The sequence below is a fragment of the Mustela nivalis genome (assembly GCF_964662115.1).
Source record: "Mustela nivalis genome assembly, chromosome: 9".
In the NCBI taxonomy this organism is placed as follows: Eukaryota; Metazoa; Chordata; class Mammalia; order Carnivora; family Mustelidae; genus Mustela; species Mustela nivalis.
This window is the reverse complement of record NC_139028.1, coordinates 114634313-114655958: the sequence shown is the minus strand read 5'-3', so window position 1 is coordinate 114655958 and position 21646 is coordinate 114634313. Positions and strand designations below refer to the sequence as shown.

Sequence of the window (21646 nt, the reverse complement as noted above, 5' to 3'; positions counted from 1 at the left end):
CCTTGGCCCTCTTTTCCTGGTAAAGGCCAAACACTGCTGCCCTTTAATCCTTCCCGAGAACCCATAGGCAGTGTTTTTGACCGCCCTCTCCCGGCTCACCCCTGGCCTGGTTTTGTTTTTTCCTTCTCTCAAACAAGCTGTTCAAGGTCTACTGCTGAGCCAGAGATTGGCTCATAAGCAGCTCTCTCCTCTGAGCTGTAGGGAGGGGATAATTCTAGAAAGTCATTGACAGAGGCTTAACCTAGAACGTCAATTATAAACAGGCTGTGGGCAGAGGGCCTAGATTTGGGTATTCCGGTACCAGGAACGCTCTGGCCTCCCTGGGGCTCTGCAGACCAGCTGCCACGGTAAGACCACCTCTCAGCAGTCCCAGGCACACTGTCCGGGTGGGTGTGTGCACCGGTGGTCACTGGTGGGGGACCATGCACTGTGGTCATTGTTTCTCTTCCCTCTGGACCTTGGCAGTCTATTGCTACTAGAAGAAAGAGGGCAGACGGGTTCTGGGAATAGTCCTTGGAGACAGGAACCCTGGGGACGGGTGGGCTGGATCATGGCACACAGGCCTGTGGGGACAGTTCTGGTGAGGGATGGTCAAAACCAAGGAGCCCAAGGTGGGGCAAACCCTACTTGAGAATGAACACAGGTTCTTCCTGAGACCTTGGGGACAGAGGAAGATGTGGTGTAGGTCCCAGAGCTCTGGGCCGGGATGCCTTTGTGTGGTGGTGACAGCTAGGGGAAAGGGCATGTGGGTCCCTTGACTAGGTTGCCTTGTGGAAATGGTGAAGCAGTAAGAGTTCTGCCAGGGGCTCGGGGTCCCACACGTGCTGTGCTCCAGCTCCTTGGGCAGCTTGGGCTTGACAAATGCTCTGGAGCTGTGGAATGGGGAGGCCTGGCTCTCTTTAGGAATCTGGGACACGGAAGGGCCAAGATCAGTTCTCTTCAAGAGGCGATTCTGTGATGACGTCATAGAGAGCCGTGGAGGGAAAGTATGTAACTACCCACATTTTTGGGAGAACAGATTTCTGGCTTTCCGCAGGACCCACTACTCTGGTATAATGCGAAACGACTTTTGCTTAGAAGCAAACCTTTCCCTCAGTTCTAGTGACAGAGAGGCTAAGGGCCCTAGATGGCCGCGGGTTATCTCCCACTGCCCCCAGGCCAGACAGCCAGATTTTCCGGGTCATGAGAGACATGGGGTGAGGATTTAGGAAGGGAGTACCCCTGCGTGTTGAGGACAGGTGAGAAGGACGTACATTTCCCTTTACTTTGTCCCAAACTTCCCAGAGCAGAATTTGGGGAGAAATGTGTCGTTTCTCCTAGTGTTCTGGACCAGGGATGGTGGGACGAATGTGGCTTCTGGACCTCATTCCCTTTTGGCTTACTCAGAGGGAGACCTGTCATCAGGAGAAATTCTAGGGCAAGATGACAGTCTGTGCTTACAAATCGGAAGGTCTGGGTCTGGAATGATCTCACTTGTGCCCTCGGTTTGCTCCTGGTTAGAACGAAACCCTCGGTTTCATGAAGGCGAGGACCTCTTCTCTCTTGTTCGGCTTACCTCCGGTGCCTAATGGTACCTGTTGCGAAGGCTCCGTCACTGTTGAATGAATGAATGAACACTTTCTCTGCCTGTCATTTCACTAAACCTCTCCAATTTCATCTTTTGTTGGTTCCGTACCAGACTTCTCACCTGATCATCATCTACTTGGTGTCACCCGACCATGACTCTGAACTAATCAGGCAAGAGCATGCACACTGGGAGAGGCCCCGGGGTTCCCTCTCACCACTGCTCCACACTGATGCCCTGTGGGCCAGGTGCCGCTGCCCTGGGGCCTCTGGGCCTCTGGAGCCCAGGCCGAGCCCCTCCTCCACGTCACTTACTTAACTTGCCTCAACCGCTTTACCCTTCACCCTTCTCTAATCTCCCTTTCCCCCGGGCGGATCCTTTAAGATGCTGGCTACTTGCTCTCCCCGCTACTGCAAGTTGGCTGGTCTCTTTTCCTCACCAGGCAGCAAGTTTCGTGAGGGCAGAGGCCCAGGTTGGTTACATTCTCCTCTGTCCCTCTAGAGTGTGTTACGGGCAGTAGGGGCTCCAGAAACATGTGGGGAGGCTCCAGTTGCGTGAAACTAATCCTAGTCTCAGGAGTGCAACTTGCAGCTTCTTCTTTTCTTCTTTTTAAAAAATTTATTTATTTATTTATTTATTTATTAGCGAGAAAGAGAGAGTGAGCATGAGAAGGGGAAGGGTCAGAGGGAGAAGCAGACTCCCCGGTGAGCAGGGAGCCCGATGTGGGACTCGATCCCAGGACTCCAGGATCATGACCTGAGCCAAAGGCAGTCACCCAACCAACTGAGCCACCCAGGTACCCCTACTTGCAGCAGACCCCCTGGGTAAAGGGCTCAGGCCCACAAGACGGCCGGCATGTTAGACACCAATCACAAGACCTGGCCTTCTGGAGCTCTGACCCGCCCGCTATAAATCAGAGTAGACCATGATCCTGTCCTCTGGTTTGGTAATTTTTAGAACTGTTCACAGAACTCAGAATACTGCCTTCCTTACTGTTACTGGCTTCTCATAAAGGATACAGATAGATCGCCAGATTAGGAGGTACATATGTGGAATCTGGAAGAGTCCTGAGTGTAGGGGCTTCTGTCCTCATGACTGGGGTCCACCAGCCCCGTGGTGTGTGGATGCACTCACCCTCCTGGGAGCGCTCTCCTCCACATCGTTTCGGAGGCGTGCCATCGGTGATGAACTCAATCTCTGGTCCCTCCCTTCCTCTCCATGGAATTTCCAACCTTCTGCTTCTGGGGTTGGTTTGTCCAGCGAGCAGCCCCTGCCTGAAGCTATCTAGGGGCCCATAGGGGTCGCTTCGTTAGTATAAAGTCAGGTGCAATTAAAAGGCGCTTACTGCGAATGAGAAAAGCTGCTCCCATCTTCCCTAGCACTCAAGAAACTCTTCAAGGGTTTTAGGAGCTCTTTGCCAGGAACTAGGGAGGAAAGCCAAATTCTATAGTTTTTATACATCGCTATGTCACTCAAGGGCAGTGAAGCGGAGTGATCCCCAAGGTCATTCGAGCAGACAGTGACAAAGCTGGAATTTGAACCTGAGTTTTCTGACTCAAAAGACTTTGCCCTTTCCAGGGAATCTCAGCAGCGTCTGGCTCCACCTCCACTTTATCAAGACTTCGGTCCCACCCTCGGGGGAGGGAGCTTCCAGCCCCACCCAAGGGTGGGGGGTGGGGCAGGACCCTGGCTGCTTTTTCCTTTATCCTTCCAAAGTCCCGGCTCCTGGGACTGTGGACGCCCTGAGTTGCTTGAAAAGAGCAGTGTGGTGTGTGGCCGCAGCAGGGAGTTCGGGAAGTGATGCGGGTCAGGGAGTTCGGGAAGTGATGTGGGTCAGCCGATGGGCCTGGAAAGCCCCATTTTCCTTATCTGTAAAATGGAGGTAATGCTTGCCCTCCCTAGGAGGCAGAGTTGCTGTTGGTAGCAAATGAGAGTGTCTCTCCGAGCACCTTCCAGACTGCGGAGAGCCGGGAGTGTGTGTGCTGCTGTTGACTGTGATTCCAGCGGGCGGGGCGCCGCTCCGTAAAGCTGGCACAGGGAGCTCTACCCACCTCCTGAGCGTCGGGAAAGAACCTTGTCCGGCGGTCTGGCACCGTACAGACACTTGGAGCTGTCATTCATTATTGTGGTTTTTTCAACTATTAAAACACATGACATCTTCCCCAGATGGAGGGTGGATGCACCGAGGAGACCTCCTGGAGGAGTTGGGACTGAGAAGAGGAGGGGGCAGTCTGTCGCCTGGGACTTGCGAAATTCAGTTCCTACTCCGGTCTCTAGGGGGTCTCCCAGGAAGCCCAAAGTTCTCAGAGAACTGTCAATCGAACTCCTCAAGGTGGAGGAGAAGCTCTTCAGTTCAAAAGAAGATGCCCCCTGCTATCAGAACACGCCTCCTGCTATCGAAGGGCGGGAAAGTGAGTCTTGACAAGTCAGAGCCTGTGGGGAGGCGAAGGGTTGGAGCTGCGGAGCTCCTGGCAGGCGCCTGCTCTCCCTTTGCAGGGGACGCCAGGGTAAAGGCCAGCGGGAGCCTCTGGTCACTTCTGCAGAGCTCCAGAACAGTCTCAGGGAAGGTCCTGCTCCTCTCAGCAGGATGCTCAGCTGGGCTCCTCCCACTCTTCCACAGCGATGGAGTGGTACCCAGCTGTCGCCTGGGCAGGTGGCAGGTGTGGTGGTTGAGGCTAGTTGGAGGTTGACAGGCAGGGAAGGGAGAGAGGGGTAACGGGTAAGGTGGCTGGTAAGGCTGCGATCCGCGGGCGGCTCCTGGGACTTAGCGCCCAGAGTGAAGCACGGTGTGGGGTGACGGGCACACCGGAGTATGGCGCCTTTCGGCTTCGAAGCCAGGGCCTAGCTAGTTATCGCGAGTCTCCGTGTCCTTACTTACAAAGCTGGGGCTGTAACGCCCGCCAGACAAGGGTTTGGGCGATTGAATGGGATGGTGTGCAGCGCTTACTGCGGTGACTGGCACCCAGGAGCAGCCCAGGCAGATGTCATCAGTGGCTCTGACACTTTGCCACGCGGCTTTGGTCATGCGGATGAAACCAGCAATAGTGGTGCCTACAACTCCATCTGGGAAAAGCCTCTCGTGCAGGTTTTGTGCTCAGATTCCAAAGCAGAGGGTGAAAGTCAGCTCAGGGGGCGGCTGACCTGTGTTTTCCCGGAGTCCGGAATGAAGGGAGCAAGTAGCAGCGGCCACAGTCGAGGTCTTACCCTGTCAGGGTGGTGGTTTACTTTCTTCCTGCTAGGAACTGAAGCACTTTGCCTTTGAATTTCCTGTCCTTGGCTTATGGACTAGACACTTCAGTGATCTGTTTACCCAGAGAACCAGGTTTTCTAGTGAGCCAGGTTCTGTCCCTTCCAAGGGGATGTCTGGGGGTTGGTGTCTAGCATAGTAGTGGTAAAGGTTGCTAGGAATGGCTGAGGTCACACACCGATTCTGAGAAACTGAATTAATCAGGCCAAGCAAGCAGGCGCCAAACCAGGGACGTTGAGGCACCCAGAATGGGCAGCAGTGGGAAGCCATTACTTCCCATTGGGAGAGGAAACAGTGCTTTCTCTAGACTCCAGGGAGGGTTGGCAGCGTGGAGGGCGGAACGCCCAGCAGGGACTGTCTCAGTGGCAGGAAGCACCCCCGGCCAGGCCTATGGCACCTAAGCCTGTAGAGAGTGGGGAAGATAGACCCATGCTCTCTCCTGTTTGTGCCTCCCGGTGGCTGAACGTACTGGAAACCAGGCTGAAAAAGGGGGGGAGCCCTTTCACAGGTCTCAGATTCCCTGGGCGCAGAGCAGAGAGTGACCAACCAGGAAGCTTCTCCTAAAGGCCAAATCTCTGTGGAAACATCCACTTAACAAGCGTGACAAGCAGAGGAATGAGGGCTCTGGCTTCCTGTGCATCAGAGCAGCTGCTGCTTTCTGGGACGGGCTACCTCCCATTCAAAATTAGTCACCAGTTTCAAATTTGGTTATCAAGGGCAATTAGGAGAGATAATGAAATGAAAGGCATACAGATTGGAAAAAAAAGAAGCGGATGTATATTTGCAGCGGACATGATCTTATATAGGAAAGCTTAAAGAATCCACTAAAAACTTATTAAAATGAAGGAATAAAAGCGTTCAGCAGGGTTGCAGGACATAAAATCAATATACAGAAATCAACTATTTCTATACAGTAGCAGTGAACAAATAGAAAATGAAAAGTTTCATGTAGAACAGCATCAAGAAGAATAAAATTCTTAAGAAAAAAATTTAATGAGAGAAATGTAAAACTGACAACAGCTTAAAACATTGCTGAAAAAAAATTTAAGAATTTTTTCTTTTTTAAGAATTTATTTAATTCATGGGGCGCCTGGGTGGCTCAGTGGGTTAAAGCCTCTGCTTTTGGCTCGGGTCATGATCCCAGGGTCCTGGGATCGAGCCCCACATCGGGCTCTCTGCTCGGCGGGGAGCCTGCTTCCTCCTCTCTCTCTGCCTGCCTCTCTGCCTACTTGTGATCTCTCTCTGTCGAATAGATAAAATCTTTAAAAAAAAAAATTTATTTAATTCTTAATTAAATAAATAAATGGACTCCCCATCTTCATGGATCAGAATTAATCCTGTTACAAGGACAGTACCCTCCCCCTCCAGTGACCTGCAGATTCAGTGCAGGGTCTTTTACAATGTCCGCTGCCTTTAGTTGCAGAAACTGGCACGATGATCCTAGACTCCACATGGGAGTGCGAGGGCAGCAGACAACCAGAAGAATCTTGGGAAAGTACTCAGTTGGAGGACTCACACTTTCTGACTCAGAACTTTGTACAAAGCTACAGTAATCAAGACAGTATGGTGTTGGCATAACGACAGACCTAGAGATGAACGGAATGGAATTGAGAGCACAGAAATAAATCCTCACACTTACGGTCAATTGGTTTGTGACAAGGGTGCCAAGACAGTTTAATGGCGCTGGAACAGCTGGATGTCCTCATGCCAAAGAATGAAATTGGACACCTGCCTTTTCCCACAGTCAGAGATCAAAATGGATCAAATACCTGAATGCAAGAGCTAAAACCATCAAACTTTCAGAAGGAAACACAATCGTAAATCTTCGTGAGGTTGGGGTAGGTAGCGGTTTCTTAGCTACAATAGCAAAAGCGCAAGCAGTAAAAGAAAATAGATCAGTCAGACTTCATCAGTATTGAAAACTGTGCAGCAAAGGACACTGTCAAGAAAGCAAAAAGGCAACGCAAAGAATGGGAGAAAATTTTTGCAAATCTTACAGGGAATTTCTTTCTAGAACTTGTATCTAGAATATATAAAGAACTCTTACAACTCAGCAGTAAAAAGACAAATAATCCATCTTAAAAATGGACAAGGGAGGGACGCCTGGGTGGCTCAGGCGGTTAAGCACCTGAATTTGGCTCAGGTCATGATCTCAGGGTCCTGGGATCCAGCCCTGTGCTCAGCAGGAATTCTGCGTGTCTGCCCCTATGCCTCCCCCGCACCCGCAAACACACACTTGTGCTCATGCATGTGTACTCTCTCTCTCTCAAACAAATAAAGTCTTTTTTTTTTTTTTAAAGATTTTATTTATTTATTTGACAGAGAGAGAGATCACAAATAGAGAGACAGACAGAGAGAGAGATGAGGAGAAGCAGGCTCCCTGCTGAGCAGAGAGCCCAATGCGGGACTCGATCCCAGGCCCCTGGGATTATGACCTGAGCCGAAGGTAGAGGCTTAACCCACTGAGCCACCCAGGCGCCCCACAAATAAAGTCTTTTAAAAAAAATAAAAATGGACAAGGGATCTGAATAGACATTTTTTCCGAAGAAGATAGACAGATGGCTAGTAAGCATGTGAAAGTACACTCAACATCATTAGCATCAGGGAAATGTAAGTCAAAATGACGATGAGATGCCACTTCGTCCCTTCTAGGGCAGCTGCTCAAAAAGACAGTTAGAAGGGTTGGCGAGGATGTGGGGGAGCTGGTGGGCTCTAAGATGGAGCCGCTGCTGTGGGAAACAGTCCGGCAGTCCCTCGAGCAGTTCAACATAGAGTCCCCATAGACTCCAGCTGCCTGTCCCGAGCAGAGAGATGAAACACGCATGCACCCAGAATCCCGCACACACGTGCTCACAGCAGCGCTGTTCCTAACAGCCAGCGCGTAGGAACATCCACCGGATGTCCACCTGCCTGAGACCGGGTAAGACGCGGTCTGTCTCTGCAGGGGCAGTACTTGGCAGTGAAAGGGACTGACGGTCTGGCCCCTGCTTTGATGTGGAGGAACCTCGAGCACCTTTTGCTGAATGAAAGAAGCCAGACACAAAGGACCTTCTTATTCCTTTATATGAAACATCCCGAATGGGCAAACAGAAAGAGAGAGAGAGAGAGAGAGAGAGAACCTTAGCTTAGTGAGCTGGGACTTGGCGGACAGGACAGCTAAGCGGTATGGACGTGCTCTGGAACGGATTGTGGTGACGGATAGACGACTCCATAGACGAAACACCACTGAATTGTACTTCAGTGTGCGAACTGTCTGGTTTGTGAATTTGACCTCAATAATGCTGTTTAACAAAACCCACACAGACCTGGCCCCGGGCGGTGATCCCATAGGTCAAGTCTGTGACTTCATGAGGAAACTGCTGCTGGCGGGGCAGAGGTGCTGCCTGCCACGGAGCACCCTCCGCCTCCTTTTCTGGGTCTCAGAGCATGGGAAGACCCCGTGGAAAATTTTATTTCCAACCCAGTTTGCATTTTGGTTTGGTGAAATGGTTCTGGAACTCTTCTGTGAACCAGGCACCAAACTAGGTAGGCTCGTGAAAAACAGGGGGTCTGGATTTGGACGGGCTTGGTGATTCTTGAGTTGGCTTCTCTCTGTGGGCCCTCCTGAGGCTGATTTTTTCTTATCAGTAAAGTCAGGGTTGAACTCCTGGGATTGTGGTAGGAATTAAGCAAACTAGAAGGGACCTGGCATCCAGTAGGCAGAAAATTAAACTTCCCCTGCAGAGTTCTTGGGGCAGGTTCAAAGATGAGTGAGATGTGACCACAGAGAGCTTGAGGTCCGCCCTCAGCCAGCACCAGCTACCTAGCACCCAGGGAGAGGCAGGCAGGAAGAGGACACCAGACACCTGACAGGCTCTGGGCCATGGTTGGGAAACCAAGGGAGGCTCCCTGTGGGAGGGGCCTTGAGAGTGGGAAGATCCCCTTGTCATATATTGTATTTACATTTTTTTTTTTTCTGAGAGGTCGGGGGATTGAGAGAGCCGGGAGCGGGGTGGTCGAGGGCAGAGGGAGAAGCAAATGCCTGCTGAGCGGGGAGCCCGTGAGGGACTCAGTCCCAGTCCCAGGCCCCTGGGATCATGACCTGTGCAGAAAGCAGGCGCAGACGCTTAATTAACCAACTGAACCAGCCAGGTGCCCTGTATTTACTTATATTTTCAATATTCAGCCCTATGATGTAAAGTCAAAAGGGTAAATGGTTCAAAATAGACTTTTTCCTCACATCTCTTCTGCAAAGGCACCTGCTGTTACCCGCCCCTCGAGTGTCCGTCTATGAATATTCTACATGCATAGAAGCAAACGTATGTCTCTGTAGCGGAGTCCTGCTGGTGGCACAGGTTGGACTTCTTCCCCTGCTGGTGCCTGGGGACAGAAGGCTCCGGCTAAGGTGTCATTTATGCCACCGCCCTTCCTCCCAGTTGTGTTCAGACAGGCTCCCCGTGGGTCCCATCAGTAGGAACGCTGGCTCTGCTTTCCTTCAGGTCCCCTGGAGAGAGGGGTGCCCGTGGAGAGGATCCTGCCTGGTCCTTGCCTTACCTGGTCCTCTACAGCTCCTGCCCCCTTTCTGGCCTGTCCGCCGTCTCCTTTTGGTGGGGCTTGTCCAGGTAGCTTCCTGAGAAGGAGTGCCAGGTGCAGGGGAGCTCAGGCACGGCGGCCTGTTTCTATTTTACCTGCATAGGGCATTGGTAGTTTAACTGGATGAGGGGTTTCAGGTTTGAACTTTTTCCTTTGCAGTTTTGAAAGGATTGCTTTGTACCATTTGGCCCCCGAGTTGCTGTTGAGAAATGCAGACCTCATCGATGTCTGATTCTTTGTGTCCTTTCCCCCCTTTTCGGAAAACTCACAAGACCTGAAATTTCACAACATGCCTGGTGTGGGTGTGGGTTCGTCCGTCTTGTTGGCTCCGGGTGCGCCCTTCCGTGTGGAAATGTGCTTCTCTTGAGGGAGTTTCTAGAATTTACTGTAACCCCTTTGTTTTTCTGTGCTCTCTCTATCTGAGACTCCTGTCACTCAGCTCTCGGGGCCCTTGGACAGCCCCCAGATTCTCTTCACTCTCGGGCCTGTTTTCGTTTTTTGTCTTTCTGCTTCCATTTCTAGGAGGTCTCCCTTACCTTGTCTTCCAGCCCTTCTGTGGATTCATTCGTTTACCCCATCATATTTTTAATTTCCAAGGGCTCTGTCTGCTCTCTGAATGGGCCTTGGACAGTATGTGCACAGCCTGTTGATTCGCTGGTATTGTGGGCTTTCCATACTTCTCAGAGGATGCTAATGTGTGTTTGTCTTTTTTTCCTTGCCCAGGCTGTTTTCTCCCAGTTGCTTTTTTCTGCTGCTTTCTTTTGGTCTCTACCCTTGAGGGCATCTGTCCTCATCAGGGGCTGCAAGCTGCCTGGTTTCTGAGCTGCACAGAAGGTGACGTGCGTGTCCTTTGTTGGGAACCTCAGTGTCATATCCTGAGGTCTTCCCTCTTGAGTTGGGTCAGGTCTCCGAGGAGGGGAAGGGCAGGCTGCTGTGTTGTGAGAGCCGAGTGGGGTACAGGGCAGGATGCATAGGCTTACTTAACATTCCTCCACCATTTTTGACAAGGTAACCAGGCCTTCAGCTGGGCCTCCTGTCCCCCAGTATAGACCCAGAGCTTTGCCATCTCCAGAGAGTAAACATCTGTTCTTTGGGAGGTAAACATCTGTTCTTTGGGAGAGGCCAGGAGGGGGATGGTCTACAGCCACACGAGGAACAGTTCATCCCAGGCCCAGGGGCCCCGGGGCCACGGTTCTCTAGGCTTTCGTGGATTCTGTGGAAGAGACGGCTGCATGTGGGCAGCCTTCCCTGCCACCCAAGAGAGGCCTCGAGGCCAGTTTTTGAGAACTGTCTTCCGGCTTCCACAGTTGCTTGGCTGTGGTCTACTCTCCTGGTCTCCCTGTCATTGAGGTATAGAACTTTATAAAAACAAAAAATTCTTCACTTGGGTTTTGGTGGAATTTTAAGAGAAAGGAAAATGAGATGCCACAAGCAGGCTTTGCACGGATCAGCACAAGGAGAAGGGTGGTCAGTGGGGGAGTTCCGGGGAAGACGTGCTCCCAGGGAGATGGGGAGTGCTGGGGTTCTTTGGGAACAAGAAGGAGGCAGTTTGGCTGGAGTTAGAAGATTCAGGAGGCTGAGGACCGATGGGTAGTGAGGATGGAAAGGAGGTGGTGCTGGTGATAGGAGAGGGCCTGCGGGGGCGGGGGGAGAGCTGACCTGCGGGTAGTGGCGTGGGGGTTAGAGGATAGTGAAATAAGGCCTCGGTCGGGGGCGCTAACTACCAGGCGTACGTAGCACGGATCGGTAGCTGAATCCAGCCGAGGGTCATGGCTGGTTATGGTGAGGAGGCTTTTGCACTAGTCGAAGTAACACGAAGGCCATAGTCTAGGGTGTGTTCAAAGAAGCGAAAGGAAGGAGGACCCTAGTTTAAACCCTAGTTCCTGGGGAGACGGAAGACAGGAAGAAGTGTGGGTTTTGGGTTTTGGGGTGTTATTTGGGGGAGCAGGAAGAGGGTGAGGAGGGAGGGCTAAGTTCTGTTTTAGAACAGACATTGGACATGTCCATCCAACAGCTGTTATTTTAAATCCTCGCACTTCAATCTGCAAATGCCTATGTTGTTTAAGGGGGGGCGTGGCAGGCGGGGGGATGGGGGGGGACACGGTGTCAAGGATATGAACAAAGAAATCCATCCCTTAGAAAACAAAACAATAATTATCATGTTGTTAAATGAGATTATTAAAAGAATCTTTAGGTTGGTATTCTCACAGGTTAATTGGTGTCGCGGGATGGGTTCTGAGCTGCGGGAAGACTCAGAACGTGCCAGATTCATTTCTTCCTCGGCTCACCCTCATGTTTTAACTGAATTAAGCACTTGTATGTCAGGCTTTTACAATGGAGACAGAGGCCTCTTTATTTGGATTCTGTAGCCAAAGGAGAAAATGGAGAAGGGGCGCCATTCACCCCCCACACCCCGCCCCCAGTCTCTGCAACACAGCGGCGGTCTGCTAGGCTCTCTGGTGCTCCGTCAGGGCCTGTCCCAGAGGTGGGGAAAGGGCCCTGATCGCCGAGTTTGCCAGTTTCTGCGGTCTACATCTGCCCAGTGTGGCCGAGCGTCGGCTCCCAGTGAGATGCCACAGAGCCCGGAGTGGGGCAGGTGCAGAGTCAGGGAGCCGGTGGGAGCGGGTGGGAGCAGCCGCATCCGCTGCGTGGGGCTCAGGTGGGTCCCCAATGACGTGATGGGCTGGGCAGGCGGACCCTGTTTCTTAGGTTGTCTTGTTGGGGTCGAGGCGTGCTTCAGAGTGTCCTCACAATAAGCAATGCTTCATGGCACAGCCCAGCCTCGACTGGACCTCCGCTGTCCTCTGGCGCTCCCTTCCAGGCCTTCCCCCGCCACCTCTCTCCGTCAGAAGCAGGGCCAGCCCCGCCGTCCAGCTTCTAACACGAGAAGCTGACAGTTACAGCGAAAGCTGCTTCGTGCCAGGCGCTGAGCCGAGGGCTTCACAAGCATGAACTAACTCGTGGTTGTCTTTGCAACAACCCTATGTGCTGTTGCTGTCACTACGATGAAGATGACAGAGGTTAAGCAACTTGTCCAGAGTCCGTGGGCTCGGTGGAGCCCTGATGTGAACCCCGGGCGGTGGGACCCCGGGACTGTAAGCAGGGCCTTCCCTGTCTGCTGCGCTCGCGTCTGAGAATTTCCCTCACAGGTTTCTTTCCTCTCACACCCAGCGGGCCCCCAGCACCACTGGCCTGTTGGGGTAAAATACAGACAAAATAGGCTGCCTAGTTAAATTTAACTTTGGATAAACAGCAAATAACTTTGTAATATACCCCACATAGTGCATGGGATATACTCACACTTTGAAAAATTTATTTGAAATCAGATCTGAATTTATCTGAATATTTACCTGAAATATTTATTTCAGATAAATTTTTTTATTTATCTAAAAATCAGATCTTAACCAAATGGCCACCCTCAGCTAGTTTTATGGTGGTTGAGAACCCAGTCGGGAGGAGATCGAAGGGCCCGGTCTTGCTGTTGGTGGTTCTCTGGCCCGGCTGCGCTGAGGGCCGCAGGTCTCTGATCCACCGTACGCTGTAGAGAACAACATTCTTAACACCGGAACCCCTAAGGTGTAAATTTTGCTTTTGTTCCTCTAAAGAAAGAATATTAAAATACTGTTTTGTAGGAATATGCCAAAACACGGATAGAAAACTGCTTTTGCTTCCCCATTCTCCAAGGATAAGCATAACAGAAACTCAAGAAGTCTCATACAATCAGTTTCCTATTTTGCTATTCCAGAAGAGTCACTTGATCTAAACCGACTCTTTCGGAAAACTGTCTAAATTCTTTTAAGACCCCCTCAGAGGGAGATGCCACTGCTCTGTCTCATCTGTATCTTTTGCTGATCTGACTGGCCAGACGTTATTCTTAAACTCAAGTATCAGTCATCTGTGATGCAGCCTGGGCCCACCGCAACAGCTGCTGCTAACCAGGAGTTTGCATGTGCGCGGGGTGCCCTGCCATCTGCAGACTTTTCTTCTGTGGGCCACTGTCTTCCGGTTGTGCCTCCTGGAACGTGATGTCTGGGCTTCTCAGCCCGGAGAGCCAGAGCGTAAGATCTACCGGCCATTTCACACCTTGGCCCGGTCAGTGCATTAGCTGACACTGGGTCCCAACCAGCTACATATTGTAGCTGCCTGTGGCCAGGCGCTGGCATGTTTCTGCTGGGACTGTCCCAGAGAATGTCGGTACTTCTGTCTCGGAGGAGGAAGGCCTTCTCTATGGACTTCTGGTCAGTCTTTTCACTTGTACCGGGGAGACCCGCCTGGGCTTGCTTTGGTCTCCTACTGCCCTCCCCGCTTCCTCTCCCTCTGCTCTTCCTCAGACTCACAACCTACTTTGTCAGGCAGGAAGATGCCTTCCAGGTATATAATGGAGAATGGTTCATATTTAGAATATTTAAGGACTTATTACACTTAGTAAAAAAAAGACAACCAATCTATTAGAAAAAGGGGCAAATGATATGAACAGGCAATTCATCAAAGAGAAAACCTAAAAACAATCTCAGTAATCTTAAGAAAATATCCAATTTTACCAATAATCAGAGAAATGACTTTCTGCCCATGAGACTGACAAAAATCAAAGTCTGACAGAAGAGTGAGCAGGGATGTGGGGAAATAGAAATTCTGTTGTGCTTCTGGTGGCTGCGTGAGTTACCAGGACAGCTGCCTTAGAGAGCTGTTAGGCAGTATTGATGTTGAAAATGTGCCTGCCGGGGGCACCTGGGTGGCTCAGTCAGTTGAGTTTCTAAGTCTTGATTTTTGGCTCAGGTCATGAGATCGGGCTCAGTGTCGGGCTCTGCACTGAGTATGGGGCCTGCCTGGGAGTCTCTCTCTCCCTCTGCCCCTGCCCCCCCTCCCTCCCACCGCGACTTGTATACACACAGGCACGCACACACACACACACACACACTCTCTCTCTCTGTCTCTCTCTCTCTCTCTTTAAGAAAAAAAAGGTAAAATGTGCCTGCTGTCTGAGACAGAAGTTCCAATTCTACATGTAGGCCCTGGAGAAATTCCCACACATTTTGTATATGAGTTCAAGGTTATTCATTTTTTAATATTTTTTTTAAAGATTTTATTTATCTGACAGAGAGATCACAAGCAGGCAGAGAGGCACAATCCGGGGCTCCATCCCAGGGCCCTGAGATCATGACCTGAGCCGAAGGCAGAGGCTTTAACCCACCGAGCCACCCAAGCGCCCCAATTTTTTAATATTTCAATTGAGATTACTGTGGTTGTTTCCAAACATCCATAAAAATGAAGCAAATAATACCATGAATTTGCTGTACCTGCCCCGAGTTGCAACAAGGATCTGTCAATCTTTCATCACCGTTTTTTGTTTTGTTTTTGTTTTTCAGATTTTACTGATTTATTTGACACACAAGAGAGAGAAATCACAAGTAGTCAGAGAGGCAGGCGGGGTGGGGCCGGGGGGTGGGGAAGCAGGCACCCCACCGAGCAGAGGGCCTGTTGTAGGACTCAGGACCCTGAGATCATGACCTGAGCTGAAGTCAGAGGCTTAACCCACTGAGCACCCCCTGCGCCCCACATCACAGTTTTTAATCGCTAAAATTGGAGGCCACCTCTGGTCTGTGTCTCTCATTTGAGCATGGTTGAGCTGTAGTCTGTATACTATTATACAGCTCATTAAAATTAATGAGCTAGATCGACTTGTAACAATGTGCATAGATTCCAAATACATTGGGTGAAAAGAGTGAGTTAAACAATGATAGTGTATCATTTATGGAAAAATTAAAACACAGGTATATGGCCTGGGTACACATCTGTCTGATCAGTGTAAAACCCACAAAGGGGGAGCAGCACCCGCCAGAGACTGGCCTGTGCTGGCCCCTGGGGATCAGGGGAGGAGGAGAGAGCTGGGGGATGGGACTGGAAGAAAAGCAGGAGAAACTGCGCTGTTCCTGGGATGCGCTTTTCATTTTGTGAACTTGAACTGTAATGTTATCGAAGTGATTCATGCGGACACTTGGGAGGTCAAATTGTGTCATGAGGCTCCAAAACTCCTTCAGTCCCTGTCCAGCCTGCCCTCCCTGATTGTCTCCTCAGAGACAAACCCTTCACTCCTAGCTGCTGCCCAGGCCGTGCATTGTGCTGTGCAAGAATTCATTCGCTTTTACCTCTGCCCCAGCCCCCCTCCTGCACGCACTTCCCCGGTTAGGAAACCGTTTTGGTTTAAGTACATTTTCAGTTTGTACATATTAAAATCAAGAAAATACTCACACTTGAGAACCCCTCGTGCATATGTGGAAACATTTCCTTGTACAACTTCTTGTACAGTTTTCTCGTACAAGCTTCTCTTGTACGGCAGCTTCTTCGAGCTCCTGTTTGCCCCGTTCCTCATCCGTCAGTCGCACGCTACCCCTCCTCTCCGTTTTTTCAAGGACGTCGGGCGTTGTAGCCTCTTCTGTCGTTGGCTTACTGCCCCCTTCCCCTCTGTCTCCTGGACTCTCCCCCCAGCCCTTCTGGTTTCCGCAGTTGTCCGGGCAGGGGTTCCCGGTCACCATCTTTCTGAGCGCTCGCTCGCATCTCCTGTGCCATCTCCGTGTTCATCTCGGGTTATTTACTCTCTGGTCTTGATGCCCCTTCACCGGGAGCTTCCCAGGCAAACCAGCTCCTGGGCAGTAAGCTTGCCTTGGCTGGGTGTACCCGACACCATGTCTGTTTTGCCCCTGCACGTGATTGATAGTCTAACCGGGTGGAGAGTTCTAGGTTGGAGGACATCTTCCCTCGGAAGTAGCTTCTGGCTCAGTGTCCCTGTTAACTGTTACGTGACCACCTTCTCGTTCTCCATTTTGGAAGCATAGCAGCCTGGATGACGGCCCTGAAGGTCTCTGGATTCGCATCCGTGGAACCTGTCAGTGGCAAAAGGGTTTTTGTGCAGGTGATGAAGGGAAGGACCTTGACATGGGGAGATGGCCCCAGATTATCTAGGGACCCATTAATGCTGTCACGTGTGTTCTCGAAAGAGAGAGGCGGGAGATGATACACGCCAGGGGAGGCTGAGCGCCCGCACAGGCCAGGACCGGAGGGATGTGGCCACAACCCGAGGTGTCATAGGTGCCATAGGCAGGGGGCTGTGGGGTAGGACACCCCCTTCTGAGACTCTGGGGGGAGTCTGGGGGGAGCATGGCTCGCTTTGGGCTCATGCAGCTGATTTGGAACTTCTGGCCTCCGCCACGGGGAGGGCACAGATCCTTGTTGCTTCAGGCTGCCGCGTCTGGGGTGGTTTGTGATGGTTGTGCCAGAAAACTCGCGCAGGAAGCTGGTGGATCCCGCCCGGCTCCCTTGCCAGGTGGGACTCACGGCATCATGCTGGCATCTCCAAGCGCCCTCGCCACCGCCGCCGGAGGGCCCGTCCCCAGCCCCGGGACTGCCGTGGGCCAGTCTTCCTGTTCTGCTCTCTGAGCGATGTCCTCAACTGTCTTCTCATTCTTCTATTTATTATGGTTAAAAGTGTCTGCAACTCTATTTTTAATTTCCTAGAGCTCTTTCTCGTTGCCTTTAAAATAGCTGCCGCCTTTCAATGCGATAGCTTCTCTTACTTCTCTGAGATTAATTACAGTTGTTTTTTTTTTTTCCTAACTATCTGCTCTCCATGTTACTCTTCTCCTCAGAGTTCTCCGTTTTTTATTCCCCATTTGTTTTGGTGAATTTGGGGTGACTGCCTCAAGTAGCTGGTGATCTTGGCTGTCCGTTCCTACTGAAGACTGACAGGGACGTGGGTTGGAACCTGGGTGGGGCAGGACCCTTAGGGCTGCTCATCTCTGGCCTCAGAGGGGAGACTGAGGCAGCCACTTCCCCCGGCACCTACTGGTCACTGTGGCTCTTCCCTGGGCTGGTGGCTTCCTAGAGAGGAGTCCTTGTCGTGCTGCCTGCCCATCAGCCCGGGGCTGCCTGGTGGAAGCTGAGGGGTGTTTGGCGTCCCTGTCCTGCCTGGCCACCCTTCCCTGGTTCCTGGGCTCGAACTGGGCTCTGTCATTTGTCCTCCCGGGTGGAGCCTCTCTAGGGCCTGGGTTCAGGGGTAGCACCATCTGGTCTGTCTGGGTTTCACCTCCTGCGGCTCTAGACCTGAGCTCTCAGGGTGCAGGGAACTGTCGTGGGGAGGGTTTGGAGGACCTGGCGCATGACCACAGGGGACTCAGGACCGCGTGGCCCTCACGGGGGCCTGCACACGTTGCTCTTCCTCGCTGCTCTATACCTGCAGCCACTTCTGTGTTCTTTAACTGGACGTCACCGTGCCATTCGTCCCTGCTTTTCGGGCGGGAGCCACGGGTCGCTGCCCCGCATCCGAGAGGTGCTGGCAGAGCTGCCGCGTTTCCTGGTTTTTGTCTCTTCCCTAAACTGGAACATGCATTCCGCCTTCTGGTCTTTCCTTCTCAAATCCAGCTTCCTCAGAATGGCCAGGGGGTCCTGCCGGTCTCTTCTCGCCTGCCTGGTTTCTGGGCTGGGACCTCCCGCCCTGGGAGCTGCGGCCCCAGCCCGTGCTGTGCCGGCGAGCTCGCAACCGGGTGTCAGAGTCCCGGTGCGGGGCCCCGGCCTACGCAGCACGTTCGCTCCTGCCTCTGGCCTCAGTGCACGACCCCGAGCTGCTCCTCTTGTGCCTTTGCTCCAGCTGCCCCATCCCAGACCGTGGGCACCTCTTCCTCGGCCTTGAGGGTTTGGCCTTGAAGAGATGGCCCTGGTGTCCTTCAGGAGGTTGTCCTGCTGCTGCCCGCTCTCCGTGCGGCTCTGTGCTGGTGCTGGCGCTGCCCATGGTCACGGCCTCCCACTCGGCCTTCCCGGGAGGGGACACTGATCACAATCCTAAATAGCTGTGCTCTGAAGGCCCTGCTGTGGCCTGTGCCAGCATGAGCAGGTGAAAGAAAGGGACATTTTCCCAGCCTGTGTCTCCCCTGGTCCTGGTCCTTGGTTATAGGGTCTCTGAAGGTAATGGTCATTAGTGGGGAACCTGGTCTGTTAATTTCCTAGGCCTGCCATAGTGAAGTCCCCGAAACGCATAACAGAGAGTTATTTTTAAAAGATTTTATTTATTTATTTGACAGAGATCACAGGTAGGCAGAGAGGCAGGCAGAGAGAGGAAGGGAAGCAGGCTCCCTGCTGAGCAGAGAGCCCGATGCGGGGCTCGATATCAGGACCGTGGGATCATGACCTGAGCCGAAGGCAGAGGCTTTAACCCACTGAGCCACCCAGGCGCCCCGAGATTTATTATCACTTCTAGAGGCCACGAGTCTAAAATCAAGGTGTTGGCAGGGCCTTGTTTCCTCCAAAAGCTGTAGGGGAGGGTCCTTCCTTCTCTCCTGGCTTCTGGTACTTTCCAGCAATCCTTCTAGATGAATCTCTCTGGACATGTGACCCTCTTCTTCCTGTGTGTCTTCACATGATCTGCTCTCTGTGTTTGTCTTTCTCTGGTTCCAAATTTCCCCTTTTTGTAAGGACAGCAAGCATGTTGTATTAGGGACCCCTAAGGGCCTCATTTTCACTGAATACCTTGCAGTTTCAATTAAGTTCACGTTCTGAGGTCCTGGGGTTGAGACTTCCATAGACGACCTTGGGGAACACGGTTCAGCCCATATACTGGCATCCACTTCCCTGACATGTTGGGACTGGGGTGAACTGGGTGAGCGACTGGGGAGGTGATCTTCCATGACCCTTCTGCCGGGGTGGTGTGCTATGAAGGGGTCGGGGAGCTTCTTCCTGGCCCACTCACATGCCTGCTGCCCTCTGGGGTCTGTCCCCCTGCATAGCCACCGTCCAGCCACTGTCCAGAACGAAGGCTTTAATGCTGGTCGCCTTACTCAGCTCTCCCGGCTCTTGGCTTCCACTCGGGCCGGTGCTTTTTGCTGACTTTGCCCATTTAGTCAACTTCCTTGTCAGTACTTTGGGCTCTCATCTGTGTGCAGCGTCTGTGTGCTGCTCCGAGGAGGGCCATGACTCTTGGTCTCAGTGGGGTATATTTCTGGAAATTTGTGTGATCTGGAGCATTCATTCCTTTGTTCATTCATCCATTCGTTCCCCAGACGTTTAATCACGGCGTCAGGCACGGTACAGAGCACTTAGGAGATGGTGAAGGACAAAATAAACGGAGGCTCCTCAGTGTCTCCTGAGATGGGTCCACGAATCGTTACATGAAGTGCTCCTTCCCAAGGGCAGACATGACCTCACGGACATCCTCCATAGACAGGAAGTCAGTGGGGTATGGGAAGGGCAGTGACAGAGATTTTCCAGGGAGGGTGTAGAGCTCGAGGCGGGATGTCCAGGAAGGTCTTCTGAGTGAGTCCTGAAGGATGTGGAGCCCTGGGGGTGACCGGCCTCGCGACACTGCCCTGGCAGGTGTGCGCTGGTCAGCAGTAGCTCTCCTTTTGCACCAGGGGGCAGTGTTTGACCTGCAGGTCGCCCTGTCCTTGAAAGAGGCTGGCTCAGGGTGGCCACTGCGGTGCCAGTTGCCCCGTCCTGGTCCCTGGCCTGCTCAGGGTGGCCACTGCGGTGCCAGTTGCCCCGTCCTGGTCCCTGGCCTTCCCAGCCACCGCCCTGCACACCCAGGCCCCGGGCTCGGGCTCGCCTCCTCTCTCCCAGCCTGCTCCATCCCCCGCCTCCGTATCCCGGCAGCCCACGCAGCACGGTTGGGCCCAGGGTGGCTGTCCCGCCCTCCTCCCCTCTCCCTGCCGCCTTCAATCAAGGGCCCGTGGAGCCATGCTGGTGAGGCTCTGAACCACGCCGCTCAGGGTAGGAGCCCGCTGCGCTGCTCCAGGCCACGTGCTGTTTCCACGCCCGTCGCTGACTTTGTAGTCTTGCTCCCCTTTCTTCTTCGTCTGTCACCTTCACTGTTTCGTGTCCTCCCTTCGGCTCCCCCTACCCAGACATCTCAGCCTTAATCAAGCCTCTCTTGGGTGCTTTGATACTGGCTCAGTCCTTTCCTTTCATCTGTCCCCATTGGCCGCCAGCCCTGGGGCCCCCGATGGACCCGTTTAGGACAGCACAGAGCTGCCTGGAGAGAAAGCTCGCGGGGAGCAGCCCCACGCATCAGAGGCTGGCTTTTGCCACGGCCGCAGTCCTCTGCCAAGAACTCCTTTCCTCTGCTTTTGACCTGCTTTTGCTGGCCCTGCCGAGGCCGGCTGGGGGCCAGGGCTGGAGCCTGGTGGGGCTGCCAGCGCTGGGAGGGTCGGAGCACTAGATGTATGGGAGTCTTGTTTGTTCATTTGGAGATTCCTGGGGCCGGTTTCTGAGCCCGTTTCAGCCCCTCCAGCTGCCCTCCTACACGCCTCCGACACGGACGTGCCGAGGGGCTTGGGAACAGGCGACGGGAGCCCAGCCTGGGGGTCTCCGAAACCACCATCAGCCAGGCAGCCCCGAAATAGGGCCGTGGCTTCCCCTTCCAGTGTGCGCCTGCCCACCGCTGCCCTCCGAGGCCGCCGGAGATGCTGCGGGAGGACTGTTGAGGACGGAAGCAGGACACATCCTTGAAGGGGCGTTCTGGTTCCTGACGCCTGGCTACACCACGACGGTGACTGCCCTCCCCTGGTCCCAGCAGGGCTCCTCTGGCTGAGGGCACACCCACCCTGAGTGCAGTGGCCTACCGTGTGGACCAAAACGTGGACGACGATGGCCTGACCGAATCTGGTTATGCTCCTGCTTGCAAGAGGCAGCCTGGGAGATGTAGTTGAGGTCTGAAGTGGTGGCACTTCCAGTGACATTTTGATGGCTTATTGGAGAAACTGAAGCTGCCCTGGCTTACAGGGGACACGGGGTTTCTGGCACTGTCCGCCTGCTCTCAGGTGGGGCCTGCAGAGGCCTCTAGCGGCCCTGCTGGAAGTTCAGGCCGGGGTTCGGGCAGCTTTGGTTTCCAGGCGCCCATCGCGATCTGCTTTCAATGAAAGCCACAGCTTACTCCTTTAGTTGGGGATGACTCCGTGTGCTCTGGTGGAGGAGCGCTCCCGCTCTGGAAGCAGCAGCCACACTGGGCTCAAACCCAGCCCTGCTGGGTCACCTGGGATGCGGTTCCTTATCTGTCCAAGGGCGTGATGGGCACTGTAGAGAGTTGCCGGAGTCAGGTCTTGTCCCGTGCGGTACCTGGTAGAGAGGACAGGCCCTGCTGGCGTGCAGTCAGCGCGGGTCCCGCCGGCCAGCCCCGGCCTGGCGTGCGGGCAGAGCCTGGGGAGTGCCGCGTGTCCTCGAAGCCGAGTGGGCAGATCATCGAGGCTGGGCAGAAGGGGTCGGTCCCCTTCCTCCTTCCACAG

At 53.2% G+C, this 21646-nt stretch overlaps 1 protein-coding gene across 6 annotated transcripts in view; it reads left to right on the top strand.

The window, feature by feature from the left end:
• PC (pyruvate carboxylase) overlaps positions 1-21646 on the top strand; it is a 94256-nt gene that overhangs the window by 45058 nt on the left and 27552 nt on the right. Inside the window, exon 1 of one of the 6 annotated variants that reach the window (XM_082748611.1) lies at positions 200-347. The exons of the other annotated variants lie outside the window; for them this stretch is intronic. The gene's annotated coding sequence lies outside the window, so the exon portion shown is untranslated. Of the gene's footprint in view, positions 1-199; positions 348-21646 lie in introns of those variants that run through there. 6 annotated transcript variants of the gene reach the window in all.